At 45.7% G+C, this 14,282-nt stretch overlaps 1 protein-coding gene across 7 annotated transcripts in view; it reads right to left on the minus strand.

The window, feature by feature from the left end:
* WDR33 (WD repeat domain 33) overlaps positions 1–14,056 on the minus strand; it is a 61,581-nt gene extending 47,525 nt beyond the window's left edge. For 5 of the 7 annotated variants that reach the window (XM_015277191.4, XM_015277188.4, XM_040706005.2 and 2 more), the window contains exon 1: positions 13,899–14,056. The gene's annotated coding sequence lies outside the window, so the exon portion shown is untranslated. Of the gene's footprint in view, positions 1–39; positions 7,465–13,723 lie in introns of those variants that run through there. The other 2 variants (XM_046898680.1, XM_015277189.4) reach the window with 2 other exon arrangements.
* Positions 14,057–14,282: the final 226 nt, after the last annotated feature.

A 14,282-nucleotide genomic window follows, 5' to 3' on the forward strand; every position in this document is an offset into this window, starting at 1 on the left:
ACACCTCTAAGCACACCATGAGTAAAACATTAAGCTCACCTGGACCAAGAAAATGGTGGCAGAACTTCCTCACACAGGGAGCATGATGAGTACCCTGACATTATCCCAGAGTCCCTTACAACTCTCAGGAAAAGAAAGCCAGAAAAAAAAAAAACATGCAGCTGTAATCTATCATGTCTAAACGGTAACTTTAATTGGGAGGAAAAAAAAAGTACATTTTCAAGTCAATATAGTATCCATATTCCCCTGTAGGTAATACAGAAATGAATTTCAACAAGGAAGAACGCTGATAAACACACATGCCGGGGCTTCCAAGAACACTGTGATAAGCCATTTACAAGGAAACATGACATAAAAGTGCCTTTTTGGGGAAAAACTCCAAAGCAACAAGTTGATCCTTCAGCAAAACAGATCTACTCTCCAAGAAATAACTGCAACTTCAAATGCAGACAAACTGTTAGCTACATGAGCTGGTTTAGATGGGACATCCCCAACACTACCCCACGCAGAAACCCACCAGCTTACATCAGTGTAAACACCCAAAGATCAGTGGAAAGTTTAAAAACAGTACCAAAGACGTGTATGTTAACAACACCTCCTCACAACCACAGACCTTCTCACTGAGTTCACACTGGGACAATACGGTACAAAATAAGGGAGACAATACAGGATGAAGAAAACAAAGGCTTTATGTTCCTGTTATGCTTTTAGCTCTTTTCTCCAGCCTGTGTACATACAGAAAGGTTTAATCCAGCTGCTCATACTCATGTTCCTACAGCATCCTGAATATCACGCTTTTATCCATGTAATACCTTTATACCCCAGTAACCTTTGCCTTCCTCCTATCTGTATGTGTGTATGTGTATATATACGCGCTACCAGTGAAGTTTCCAAAGTTTTAGAAACAAGGAGTCTTTCTGGTACATATTCAGTTATCAGATGAAACTAACATTCATCGCCAAGAACTGCTACTCCAGTCAGACAAATATCCCAGTTCAATATTAAGTTGTGAGACTCTTACTTTGTCTTATGCTAGGACAAACAAAAGTCTCAGCAGGCTCTCCTTTACCTCTATTGTATCAGCTCAAAAATGGTTGGACTTTGGAAATCTCAACTTCCTGCTGTACTGAGAGAATGACCAAGTAGAAAAAAAGGTTATTAGAAGTGCAATCTGGAGTAGTAACATTCTATTTCCCATTTTAAGCAAACTAATCACACCTGGGTGTGTTTCAGAGTCCATCAACAGGTGTTTAGATGGAAGACTCAATTTTTTTTTTCCCCTAACATGGAATCATAGAATGGTTTGGGTAGGAGGGGACCTCTAAGACCACCTGGTTCCAACCCCCTGCTATAGGCAGGGACACCTCCCTCCAGCCCAGGTTGCTCACAGCCCCATCCAGCCTGGCCTGCAGTGCTCCCAGGGAGGGGACATCCACAGCCTCACTGGGCAACCTGTTCCATGTCTCACCACCCTCATAGGAAAGAATTCCTTTCTAATATCTAGTCTAAATCGACCCTCTTCCAGTTTAAAGCCATTTCTCCTTATCCTGTCACTACCTGCCCTTACAAAAAGTCCCTCCCCAGCTTTCCTGTAGGCCCCCTGCAGGTACTGGAAGGCCACTGTAAGGTCCTCCAGGAGCCTTCTGCTCACCAAGCTGAACAGCCCCAGCTCTCTCAGCCTGTTTTTGTAGGGGAGGTGCTCTTTTTGACTAGAAGGAGCACACAGCATCAGAACCAAGAGCAGGATTTTCCAACACCAAATGCAGGTTGTTTAACATCTTCCTTAACAACCTGGACTGCGAGGCAGAGCGTGGCTGACTGTGCAGAGGGAGCTGAGCCCAACAGGCAGAAGCACAGAGCCCTGCACTGAGAAACATGCCCAGCACCAGGACATGCTGGGGCACCCAGCTGGGAAGCAGCACTGCAGAAACGGGCCTGGAGTCCTGGCAGACACCAGGTTGAAGAGGAGTCAGCTGCTAAGAAAGCCGACTGCAGTCTTGGGAAGAAGGTAGCCAAAGCTTCTGCTGCCCTCCTGCCCACTACAACATGCTGCAGCTTGAAAGACTATTTGCTGAAATGGCTCAGAGACAAAGGAAAACAAGTACTGAACATTTCCTGAATGAATCTGAGTTCTGTTTCTTTAGGTCTGCATTAGAAAGTTTTAAAGCAAACTTTCTCCCTGTATAACAAGCAGTGAAGATCAACATTGCATTGCAACAGCACACTGGAGTCTGAAATATGGATCAGGAGATTCAGTGGAAACATCACTAACAGAAGAGCTGCGTCAGCTGTCCCAGGCAGAAAGTACAAGACAAGAACAACAGTGCAAAGTCAGCATAACGAGGCTATTGCTCAATGCATCAGCAACACCTATTTCCTTCCATGAGACAAGCACAACTGTTACATGTACATGGCATAGATACTGCTTTATTTCTTTTCAGTAATGTTTTTCTGACTGCAAAAACCCCATGCCAAATAGCCATCTCTGATAAAACATCCTCTGCATTTCACTTCTGGATTAAGAACTCTGTAAGCACATCTAAATGAACACTTCAGACAAAAAAAAAATCAGACCAAGTATAATACAGTGCCATCAAACTTCACAGAAGAAGGAAAGACACAGCCAAACATTCTCCTTTCATAGTGCAGAAGGAAATTCCACTGTGAAAACAGAGGAAAAATACAAAAAAGAAAAAAAGAATGCTAATTTACAGATCTTGCAAGGACTGTACTAATTTGAAACACAGAGTAGTTCAAGGGATCGATCAATTTCCTATTTACTTGCGTTTGAGGAACTGGGGAATCTCAATTCTGTCAGCACTTTTTATCACTTGCTAACAGGGTTTTTATAGATCACAGACTTCAGACAGACAAAACTGCTCCAGCAAGAGAAAAAGCTGGAGCTCAGGAAGCAAGCTGAGCGGTGCCATCAGCACACTGGAGGGAAGGGCTGCCAGCCAGAGCAACCTGCACAGCCCCCAGGGGCCCCCACAAGCCCGACAAGGCCAGGTGAAAGGTGCTGCCCTGGGATCAGGACAATCCCAAACACAAATACAGGCTGGATGGAGAGCAGCCCTGAGGAGAAAGACATGGAGGTGTTGGTGGACAAATACATGAATGTAAGCTAGCAATATGCATCTGTAGCCCAAAATGCCAAACAGAGTCCTGGGCCGCATCAAAAGCATTGAGGCCAGCAGGCATGGGAGGTGATTGCCCCCCTCTATTCTGCTGTCATGAGGCCCCACCTACAGGGCTGCACTCAACTCATGCCCCCAACTGCTGGAAAGTCCACAGGCAGCCAGGACTGCAGCACTCCTTCTATGGAGACAGGCTGAGAGCTGGGCTTAGAAAAAGAAGGCTTTGGGGAGACCTTGTAGCAGCCTTTCAGTACTTTAGGTACTGAGGTTTCAGGAATGGTGAGAAGAGATTCTTTGTCAGGGAGTGCAGTGATAAACTACTGCCCTGTCCTGTTCCTGCCAGGCTGGATGGGGACCTGAGCAGCCTGGCCTGGTAGAAGGCGTTCCTGCCCATGGCAGGGGCTGGAAACTGAAGGGCTTTAAGGACCTTTCCAACACAAATCATCTCATGACTGTGATATATGAGTTCACAGGTCTGTGCCCAGCTGGTGTCTAAGAGCAGTATGACCCTTCTTTTGCTGGAGAACAGACTCTTTAATTACCACAGGCCTTTAAAATACAAATCACAAAACTAAAGACAAAAATACTCACCTCGTTATACAATACCCTTTTTAAGCAATGTTTTCCCAAGAGTTCTCCAGGGCTCTACCACCTTTAAGTGTATTCCTAATACACACCAGCATTCGTTCACTATTTTATTTCGTTTGTGAAAAGAACTTCCCTAACATGGGGTTTAAATTCTGCACAAGTTAAGTGAGAGGGAGGCATATGGCAGCTTTCTGAACCCCAACAGGACACACAAAATAAAAACACATCTCCTACTCTTCACAAAAAAATAGAGAATTTGATGAAGTAATCATTGGTCATACCAAAATGAAGTACTCTGTCCAAAGGGCACAACCACCTCTTCCTATTTGGAGAGGCTTGAAACATTTTGGTTTTGTTTTGTTACTACACTGCTAAGTGTCGTCCGTCCCCCCCCCCCCCTTCATTTCAGCTCATTTTATGCTCAAAACAAATCCGATTCATTCCAAAAACAGACACACATACAGCAGTGTTTGAATACATACATCTTTAAAAACCAAAATACTTCAGTTCACAGGACTCAGGGATACATCCTGCTTCACCACCTTGGCCACAATAGAGAAAACTGTTTTGACAGGTAAGGAGTCCCACAGCACCTCCCTTCCTGCACCCCACAGAAGGGACCTCACACTGCAGGTTCTGGGCACCTTCAACGTTTTCCATGGTGCACTACAGCCTGGCTATGAGATGCATGAGATTTGGTGTGCTGCTATATTCCCATGCTGCTACTTTGATAGTTTTGTATACTTCCAGTATTTTAACCACTATTTAACAGTAAGACAATATTTTTCCTCTCTGAGCTACTAATTAATTCCTTTGTCCTGACTCCTGCTTGGCATCTGACAAGAGCTGCATTTATCTTACAACCCAGACTTTCCTCCTGTGAGTCACCAATACAACAGCACCACAACCAACTGAAATACTGCCCCATTTTTTCTCATGCTGAATACCTAAGGCCACAATTTGAAGCTATCATCCTGTCAGGAAACAAAATCTGACTTTTAAATCACAGAACACAGGATAATAAACAGTAAGAACAGAAAATGAAAGGATTTACAAGTGAAAAAGCCCTCTTGTGCTTGCTAGCCTTAAATATCAAGGCACCATACCAGGTCTTGCTGTATCAACACTAAGCCTAACAAGAAGCAAAGAAAAAAATCCAGCTGCATCTGCTTGGATCATTCCCTGCAATTCTACACAACATGCAGTTCTTTACATATTATTTGTAACAGGAATATTATAAGCAACATGTGTTGTAACAGGAGCACGCTGTTGGTACACATTCAATTGGCACTCACTGTCACTTTCAGGTCCCCCTCGTTAAGGCTGTGGCTATGGCAGGCAGCACACCCTGTCTCCTTGCTCAACCTCCTAAGGCTCTGCTGACCCTTTCCTCCCATGTATCAAGGTGCCTCTTGACCTAAGGGTACCTGAACCTACTAGTTCAGGTATGGCATCTCCCAAACCACCAGGTTATTATCTTTCCTTCTCATCTCACAGAAGACTGGACTGGAAGCTTGCTGGATTCGTGAGGGAAATTACAATGTAGGCATCATAAGCAAGAATCCGCCATTTTGCTTCCATCTGTGCATGCTCTGCTCCTGACAAGAGACAACTTAATAATAGGCTCAAGTCCTTGATTAAAAACAAACAAACAAACAGCAGAGAATGGGAAATAATGCCACGGAAATCCTATCACAAGGCTGGAGAACTTTATGATCAGTGGAAGGAAGAAGGACCAGAAGGTCTCCAGTTTACAGGGTGAAACTGAACTAGGGACACACAGCAACTGGGCTCTGATTCAAAAACTATCTGCTCAGATTCTGATACATACAGCCTAATACCAGCTTGATACTGTTTGCAATAGGAAACAGAAACGTGCATATTTAATGGCTTAAAGTAGAGTATCAGAGTCCTTCACAATGTTGAAAACATCAAAGCGGTTTCAGTAAGACTTGGAAATGAGTAAAGTGTAACTTGCAAGGAGGATTGGCCTCTCACAGCCTCTCCCTACTAAGTCAAGGCACACTTATCTGTAACTTCTACAGCTTTTATATGAAAACAAATGTTGAAAGCAAAGAAAAAGTGTTGCAAAAATCTACCCACAAAACCTAAGGAACCATCTCTTCTCCTTCTGACAAAGTAGCACTGCTTGCCACACCAGTTTCTCAGCTAAATAGAGACAAAAGAATAGCTACTACATTTCCACCACTAAGAAACTGAAGTCCAAAAGGAGCAGCAGGAGGAAGCAAAGCAGAGCTATCATTTGAGACCATGTGAAGAACAGTAAGAAGGCTTAAAAACACTTATTTAACTGTGGCTGGGGAATGGGTTTGAACGTTAAAACACCCAACTGCAGCCTAGTCAAGTCACAGGCAGGAGCAGAGGCTCTGTGCAGTGCAGCTTTGTGAGCCAGAGGATGTGTGAAATGTCTGGATGTGGCTCTGGGCAGCCTGGGCTGGTGGTTGGTGACCCTGCACATAGCAGGGGGTTGGAACTGGATGAGCACTGTGGTCCTTTTCAACCCAGGCCTTCTATGAATCTTCACTAAAGCAGATATAGAATAAGTTAAGCATACATCAAAATTCAGCTTTTGCCTCAGTTTGCTGTAGAAAACCAACAGGTAAGCCCTGCTTGCTGCTATTTGTGCGAGAAGTTGCCTTCTGAGGAATAACTCTGCAGTAGAAAAAAAAATCACAATTATCTTACAATTTATATGTTCTGTGTTTTAAAACCTGCATCATATTCCTTGAGCAGTTCTGCAAGTTTTGTTTGAAATGTCTGTTTCAAAACAGCCAGAGTAGAGATCCTCCTGTATAAATGAACATTAAATACCAGAGCACTTTCTGTACTGATGAAAGAGATGCCACACGCTCGCACAACTCATTCCCTCCAAAACTAATTCATTTTTAAGACATTCTACTCTTAAAATAGATTCTCTCTATATATCTGCATTTTTGGGATTATATGACCCTTTCATGCAGACTAAAGCATCTCCGTCTCTTAGGTCACTGATTTTCCACACTCACTGTTTCTCAAAGGAAGAAAATGAGAACATTATCTCCAGAGATGAATTTAAGATCCTAGCTGCACTGGAAAAGTCAACTCTGCACAACGATTGATTTCTACCTTTCTTGAGACACCTCATGTTGCTAACTCAGCACCAGACCAGCCAGGCCTGGTTCACAAGGTTACATGATAATCACTAACAGAACAGCACTGCTTCATTTTTACTCAGCACTAAGTTCAGAAATCAGAGCAGTGTTACCACACATGAATTAGAAATGCACTTGCTTTTTTAACTAAGAGTATATGGCCATCTCTTCCAGGAATAACTTCTGTGGCCTTTCATTATGAATGCAAAGACATACGACTGCAGTCTGTACACAATTAGACATATTCAGCTCCACAACCACATTTCAACTTCTCTAATAAGTAGCCTTTGCATTTTACTATTCAGGAGTGTTCAAGAAAAGCGTATACATTTCTGTTCTCTACCAACACATTTTTCAGCAAAGAAAATGCAAATCCACATGCAGCAGTTCTCAGCAGAGACTTCTGAAGTGCAAGGGTTGCAGAGTAAGATCTCTCCTGTTACACAACAGCCAGGCTCCCTAGTAGGAGCAGACAGGGGCAGCCCAGCAGCAGGGCCTGTCACCACAGAGATGCACTTCTGAAAACCACCACCTCCCCAGGCCTGAAATCCCTTGGCCCTTCTCTCCTTCCTCCTATCACCTGCCTTGAGAGCATCAGCAAAAGCAGCACTCCAGCCAACTGCTTAGGCCAATGTTTTCAACTTACTGTACAGAACACTTGGCAGCGACAGTGCTCAGGGCTCCACAGAAGGTACTACTAGAAAAAGATCAAGCTTATTTATTAGCCCTAGATCTGCTGAGAGAAAAACATTTGCATCCATCAGTAGAAAGAAATTGCAAAACAGGGTGTGATGGCTGACTCAAGTATGGCTTTAACTCCCAGCTCTATAATTTAGGAACTACGCAAACATTCAAAAACAAGTTTTCTATATTAACACCTAAACAGCCTGCAGTCCTCCTAATTGTACATTTAGTCCATCTATGATTTTCCTTGTGTTATAGAAGTCTAATAGCCTCTGCAAACAAGTGCAGGTTTGCTTACAAAGATGCCCCAATAGAAAGAAAGGCATTTGCAAAGTCAGCAGGTTTTGGCTGGGGGAAGGGGAACAATGCTGGAACGTGTGACCAGATCACACCATTTAAACACAACTCAGGGAGCTTCAGCACAGTGGGAAGATGCTAAAGGACTGCTGAGACCAAGTTCTGTCACAGAGTGACCCCAGCCTAAAGCTGCTGACACCAACTTAAGTCCTGCCTCACCCCTCTGTTACAACAGTATGAACATTTGTGTGACCAGACTGGCCACTCACACAGAATTACTGTATCAGGAGACCTTTGTTGCTAATACTGGTCAAACTGCAGAGCAGTATCACAACTTACTTACTAAGGAGTTCCAGGAAAACCTCTGTGGGCAGAGAACAGAACTGAGCAGAAGCAGGGGCAGGCTCCCTGCCAGGCTGCAGCAGCAGCTACATGGCTGCCAACATCCAGCAGGCAGATGGCAGGGCAAAGTCAGGGCGGCACACACATGGGGGCTCTCAGTACAGCCCATGCATCAGCTGGAGCTGCAGCATTTCACATCACAGCTACTGCCAGATTCAAAGTTGTTGATGAACACTCACACACACACACAGCAGAATCCAAATCACTGAGATGCCAAAGCTTCATAACGAACGTCAAAACTACACCAAACATAACATATTACAGGACTACTTACAATCCATTTTCTGGCATCGCTTTAAAAAGCAACACCTTCGTATTTGCTTTCATATCATGTTTCTTTTTGAATAGGGGAAATGATTTGAAAGAAACCTCAACTATTTAAACCAAAGAAACAGGGATTAATTCAAGCACCTATGCGGTCACGTGGAAGCACATAAAGCAGCCATAGTAAAAGAACCCCTCAGTTTCAGCACATCACTATTGTTAGCTGCAAAACCACTCTGCCCTGCTGCTCACCTCAGGCAGCTGCTTCCAGGTAATGCTGCAGGGGAGTGACTACAGGCAGCTCAAAATCCACATTCTATGACCAACTACCCTGAATTAAAATTGGCACTCAGCAGCCATGATCTCAAACATTTAGGGATGCACTTTCCTAAGTGTGGATTTGGCTGCTGTATTAACTAAGACAAGAATTCTCAAGGCACAGAGCAGTCACTGAGCGCAGCGCTGCGGCTGTTGCAGATGTGAGTGACTGCCAGCACCACTTTCTTCCCCACCACCTCAGCCATTCCAAAACCAACGTCTGTGAGATGCAGAGCAGAATAGAACTGACAGATTATTAGAAGTCACCCAAAAGGCCTTCATTTTTCTCAGAGAAAGGCTCTTCCTGTACAGTTGCTTGGACAGGGCAAGGACTCCAGAACCAAGAGAACAGAGGCAGGAGAACACACTTTTTGATTGGTTTTTAATTTTAAATTTAAATGAAGCTGTAGGTTACATCAAATTCATAACTCCACAGATTACAAACACCCAACAGGTAATATCAATATTCTCCTTTGTAAACAGCACATTTAATTATAGCAGAGATTAATGAAAAAACAGCAATGAAGTTACAATGAACACTGCTCTTCGTATCAAAACGAGTTCACTAATTAAATGTACACAGAGAATGAGAAGTGTTTCGATTTAGGAGCACTGTGGAAAAAACCACCATGTTTAAATGGAAAAAATAAAGTTGCAGATGAACACGTAAGTGTTTGCCAGGTCACCTGTCACAGCATGCAAACGCACAAAGAGGAAGAGATTATTTCATTTATATTGAGGAATACGAAAGCATTACCTATACTTTCTCTATTCACATGTGTGAACACTCCCATGTGACTTTCTGAAACGCTCGAGTGCAGCAAGTTTTACTAGGGTTATTTAACAGTACAGTTTGATATCGTACAGTAAATCTTTCTTCCCACAGAAGAGAGAAATTGTGATCAAAATAGTACAGAAATAAAGGCCTGGAGCAGAACGGCCCCAATTCCTGACCACATTTCTTTGTAACTTACTCGATACAGCTCCTTAGTAGACCATCCCATACTATGGAAGTAGCACTTACCCTTCCTGATCAACAGGACATCTTTACAAACATGAGATTTTGATTTGATTTCTTAGTAAGAAACAGGTTTGTATCTTGCTGGGTACATACGGATCTGCTCTGGCCATTCTCACTACACAGAACTGTATTTCCTTTTATACTTTGGTGCAGAGTAGCACTATCAGAGAAAAAAACCAGCCGCTACCAGTAGCTTGTTTCTAAGCTGTAAAATAGTTGGGCTACAGCATACCTCCACATCCAGAGCACTCACAGCTGTGATCGCTCTACTGCAAACTGCAAGGAGCATACAAAAAATCCCAGGACCCAGCTTGGGAGGTTTAACCCAGACATCCAGACTTGGGCTTCAAGTATTTGAAAATACGACCGTTTGGGTTCGGTGGTTACTTTTAAATTCTGCCTTGGGTTGGTGGGAATTGGATTTACGTTTTCATTAAACCAAATTCCCTTCAGACAAAGAAAGAAACCTGAAGTATACGCTTAAAAAAAATGCAATGCAAAACAATGAAGAGCTGGAACTCATAGCTGCTTTACTGATCACATCCCTCACACAAGTGCAAGGTTCCCCATGCCATAACACGCTGAGGTCTTACCTTTTCCCACTATAAACTTTAATTTTTATTACCCTACCACAAATTGAAAAACAATTTTAACCAGCATTTCAAACCACAGTGCATGCATTGTCTACACCAAGATTGCTATCGAAAGTAATGGTGTAAATATATACTTCATATCACATTTTGACTTTCACAAGAGAACGCCTGGCTCACCCAGGCAGGCTGTGGGAGCAGGTTGAACCAGAAATGACATTCCATCACAGGCCAACTTGTTTTTAAGCACTAGGGAGCAAGGAACAGGTTGCCCAAGGAGGCTGTGGATGCCCCATCTCTGGAGGCATTCAAGGCCAGGCTGGATGTGGCTCTGGGCAGCCTGGTCTGGTGGTTGGCGACCCTGCACATAGCAGGGGGTTGGAACTGATGAGCATTGTGGTCCTTTTCAACCCAGGCTGTTCTGTGATTCTATGATTCTGAGAATGAACAGCCCTAAGTTTTACATGGTTCTGAAATCTGGAATCATGAATTCTCAAAAATGAAGCAAAATGGATAATGAAATACAACCCAGAACCGATCAGCTAGCAGCTCACTACTTTTCTGCTCTTACTTTCAGAGATTCTCTATAAGAGAGGAAACCTCAACTCATATCACAGCTTTAATCTTTCAGAAGATTTCCCCATTTCCCACCCCCCCATCAAGCTCTAAAATCAGTCAGTTTAGCTGACGTTCCGTTGTCAATGAACTTTTTTCATCAACCATGCCAGCAAAAGCTGTGCTTCTGTTGCTTCCACTCTGCATTAAATTTTCAGTAACAAAATTACATAATAGCGTGGAGGAAAACACAACAAATGAAGAACAAAACTCACAGATGCAGTACAGCTGAAGTTTTCACCTTGTTTTCAGAACATTCCTGTGCAGAGATATCAGTGCTGGAGCTGCTACTTTAGGAAACTATCTGGGCAAGGTTGGAATTATTTTTTTTTCCAGATGTAACGAACAAACTACAGAAATTCCCCAGATAACAGTGCTACAGCTGGCAGCCACTAGGAGTGAAGTATTTCACACAGAACCACCTCACTAAGAATCTAAACTGCACTTTTTCATGTCCCTGCACAACCAAAAGTCTTCTCCGGTATATTTTTCAAGTCGCTCAGAAGAGCAAGGCATCTGTAAGGGATGGGGACAAACCAGAAGCTCTCTCACTCCCTATCCTGACCAAGGTTTCTTTCTGCTGCAGCGAACTACCTCTGTCTCAAGCTCAATTCACAATCCCCACATTATTACTTCTCGTGCTCAGCACAGGCTTTCAATTCCAATGTTTTATAGGGTAATGGTTACTACTGTTTTGCAGCTGCCATTCTTTTACAACTCGAAAGAACAGGCGTCACATGAAGAAGTGACACTGGGGGTAACAGTGGCAAATTTCAAATGTCAGGCAGAGCCATCAGTTAGAAGATTTCAGCAGCTCAAGGAGTTTATTAGAATCACAGAATGGCCTGGGTTGAAAAGGACCACAATACTCATCCAGTTCCAACCCCTGCTATGTGCAGGGTTGCCAACCAGCAGACCAGGCTGCCCAGAGCCACATCCAGCCTGGCCTTGAATGCCTCCAGGGATGGGGCATCCACAGCCTCCTTGGGCAACCTGTTCAGTGCGTCACCACCCTGTGTGTGAAAAACTTCCTCCTAATATCCAATCTAAACCTCCCCTGTCTCAGTTTAAAACCATTCCCCCTTGTCCTATCCACCCTCACAAACAGCTATTCCCCCTCCTGTTTATACCCTCCCCTTCAAGTACTGAAAGGCTGCAATGAGGTCTCCCTGGAGAGTCTTCTCCAAGCTAAAGAAGCCCAGTTCCCTCAACCTCTCCTCATAGGAGAGGTGCTCCAGACCTCTGATGATATTGGTGGCCCTTCTCTGGACTCACTCATTAGATTAAAGAACATCTAGATAGTGGCACTGCTGTGCAGAGAAGTGTGGGTGCCCCATCCCTGGAGGTGCTCAGGGCCAGGCTGGATGGGCTCCGGGCAGCCTGAGCTGAGGGGAGGCATCTCTGACCATGGCAGAGGCTGGGATTGGCTGGGCTTTCAGGTCCCTTCCAACCCAAGCCATCCTGTGATCCTATGGTAAATACACACTATCAGTTAATTCTCTATAGCTCAAAGACTTCACACATCCCCAATTTTTTTAGTATTTATTCATCAAAACTGACTCTTAATCTGGTAATTCCATCAGCCTCCGAAACAGTCCCATGGAGGCAGGTCAAGTCAAGCCCAACTTCCGAGTTCTAGAGCAGCTGGGCAGAGAATTCCAAAAATGCTAACAGCAAATCAATTAAAGACGTGCCAAAACGGTCTCACCATGTTGTAGCTGTTTAAATGAAGTGTTTTTTTCCACCAAAACTTCATAGCTACCTGCTAGAAATACTACGGCACAACTAAACAAGATGTGAAGAAGTTGAATGTAAATAGAGATTTTATTACTACATACTGTTATATTAAAAATGATACCAGAATACTTTAACAAAACGTTCAGAATTCAATTCTGCTGAAAATAGTTGAGGAGGAAGAAACCCTGAGTACTTTGACACAACCCTGACTGCATACTGTAAACTCTCTGGCAAATAGGCATGTGGGACTGCCCCTACTAAGGGAATAATAGCTTTGAGTTAAGACAGGTACAAAAGGACAGAAATCTGTTGCAAGAAGGATGAAGGACTGAAGCTCACAGATTCCCAACCGCTACCCACAAACTGCAACTGAAGATGTAATAAGGCATAGACCCAGGGGTACAGAACTACTTACCTATGGCAGTGTTTGTAAGACAGAAAGGCTCACATGAGTATCACTACTGCAAAATACTGCATTCCAAAGCACACAGTTAGCTAATCGTAAAGAAGCATCTAAGAGTCAGCAAAGGAGAAGTAATGCCCACTTTCACCAAGTTTAGCGAGTTGCCTCCAGAGGAAAAAAAAAAAGACACTTTCCTAACTTTACGAGGTCATTGCTACTAATTTTTACTGAAAAATCACCACCGTCGGAATGGGCCGCTGTACACTTACGGAGCCCACCCACCTCCCAGGGCAGGTAAGCACCGCACGTGGCCGTACCTGCCCGCACAGCCCAGCACGCCCCGCGCCCCACCTCCCAGCGGTGCCAGCCCGGCACCCCGCAGGCCCAAGGAGGAACGGCACGATTCCGATCGGAGCCGGACAGGCGCTCCAGGCGGGCCCCCGGCAGCCGCGCACAGCGCACAGCAGCGGAGCGCTGCCCGCTACCCCACGACGTCCGAACCCCACACGCCTCACCCCGCGGACGAGGCCGGGCCCCGCGAGCCCCTCCCGCCGCAGCCGCCGCCGTGGCTCGGCCTTCCGCGGGCCGCCCGCCCCGCTCCTGGGCCGCGGCCTAAAAATGGCGGAGGGAACCGCGCTCCCCGGGCCCCGCGCCCGCCCCGCCCCGCGCCCAGCGCCCAGCCGCGCTCACCGTCCAGCCGGCGTCTCGCCCCGCGCCCTCGCGCCCCGCCGCTCGTCTCGCCTCGTCCCCCCGGCCCCGGAAGCCGCCACCGCCGCCTCACGATCCCCCGCCGCGGCCGGCCGCCATCTTCCTGCCCCCACCAGCGCCAGGGGCGGCGCACGCGCCCCACGTCAAGACGCTCGGCGGCGGGGAGGCCGCGGGCAGTGCGCAGGCGCACGGAGGAATGCGCGCGCTGCTTCCGCGAGCCTCCCGCCGCTCCGCCGTCTGCGCCTGCGCGGCCGGAAGTCGGGCGGCCCTCAGAGCCGACCCGCGCGGCTGGGAGCGCGAAGCGGCGTGCGCGTGCGCGAGGGCTGCCCGCCTCTCTTCGCCGAGCGGGCGCGTCCCGCGGAGCTC

The sequence above is a fragment of the Gallus gallus genome, chromosome 9, assembly GCF_016699485.2.
Source record: "Gallus gallus isolate bGalGal1 chromosome 9, bGalGal1.mat.broiler.GRCg7b, whole genome shotgun sequence".
In the NCBI taxonomy this organism is placed as follows: Eukaryota; Metazoa; Chordata; class Aves; order Galliformes; family Phasianidae; genus Gallus; species Gallus gallus.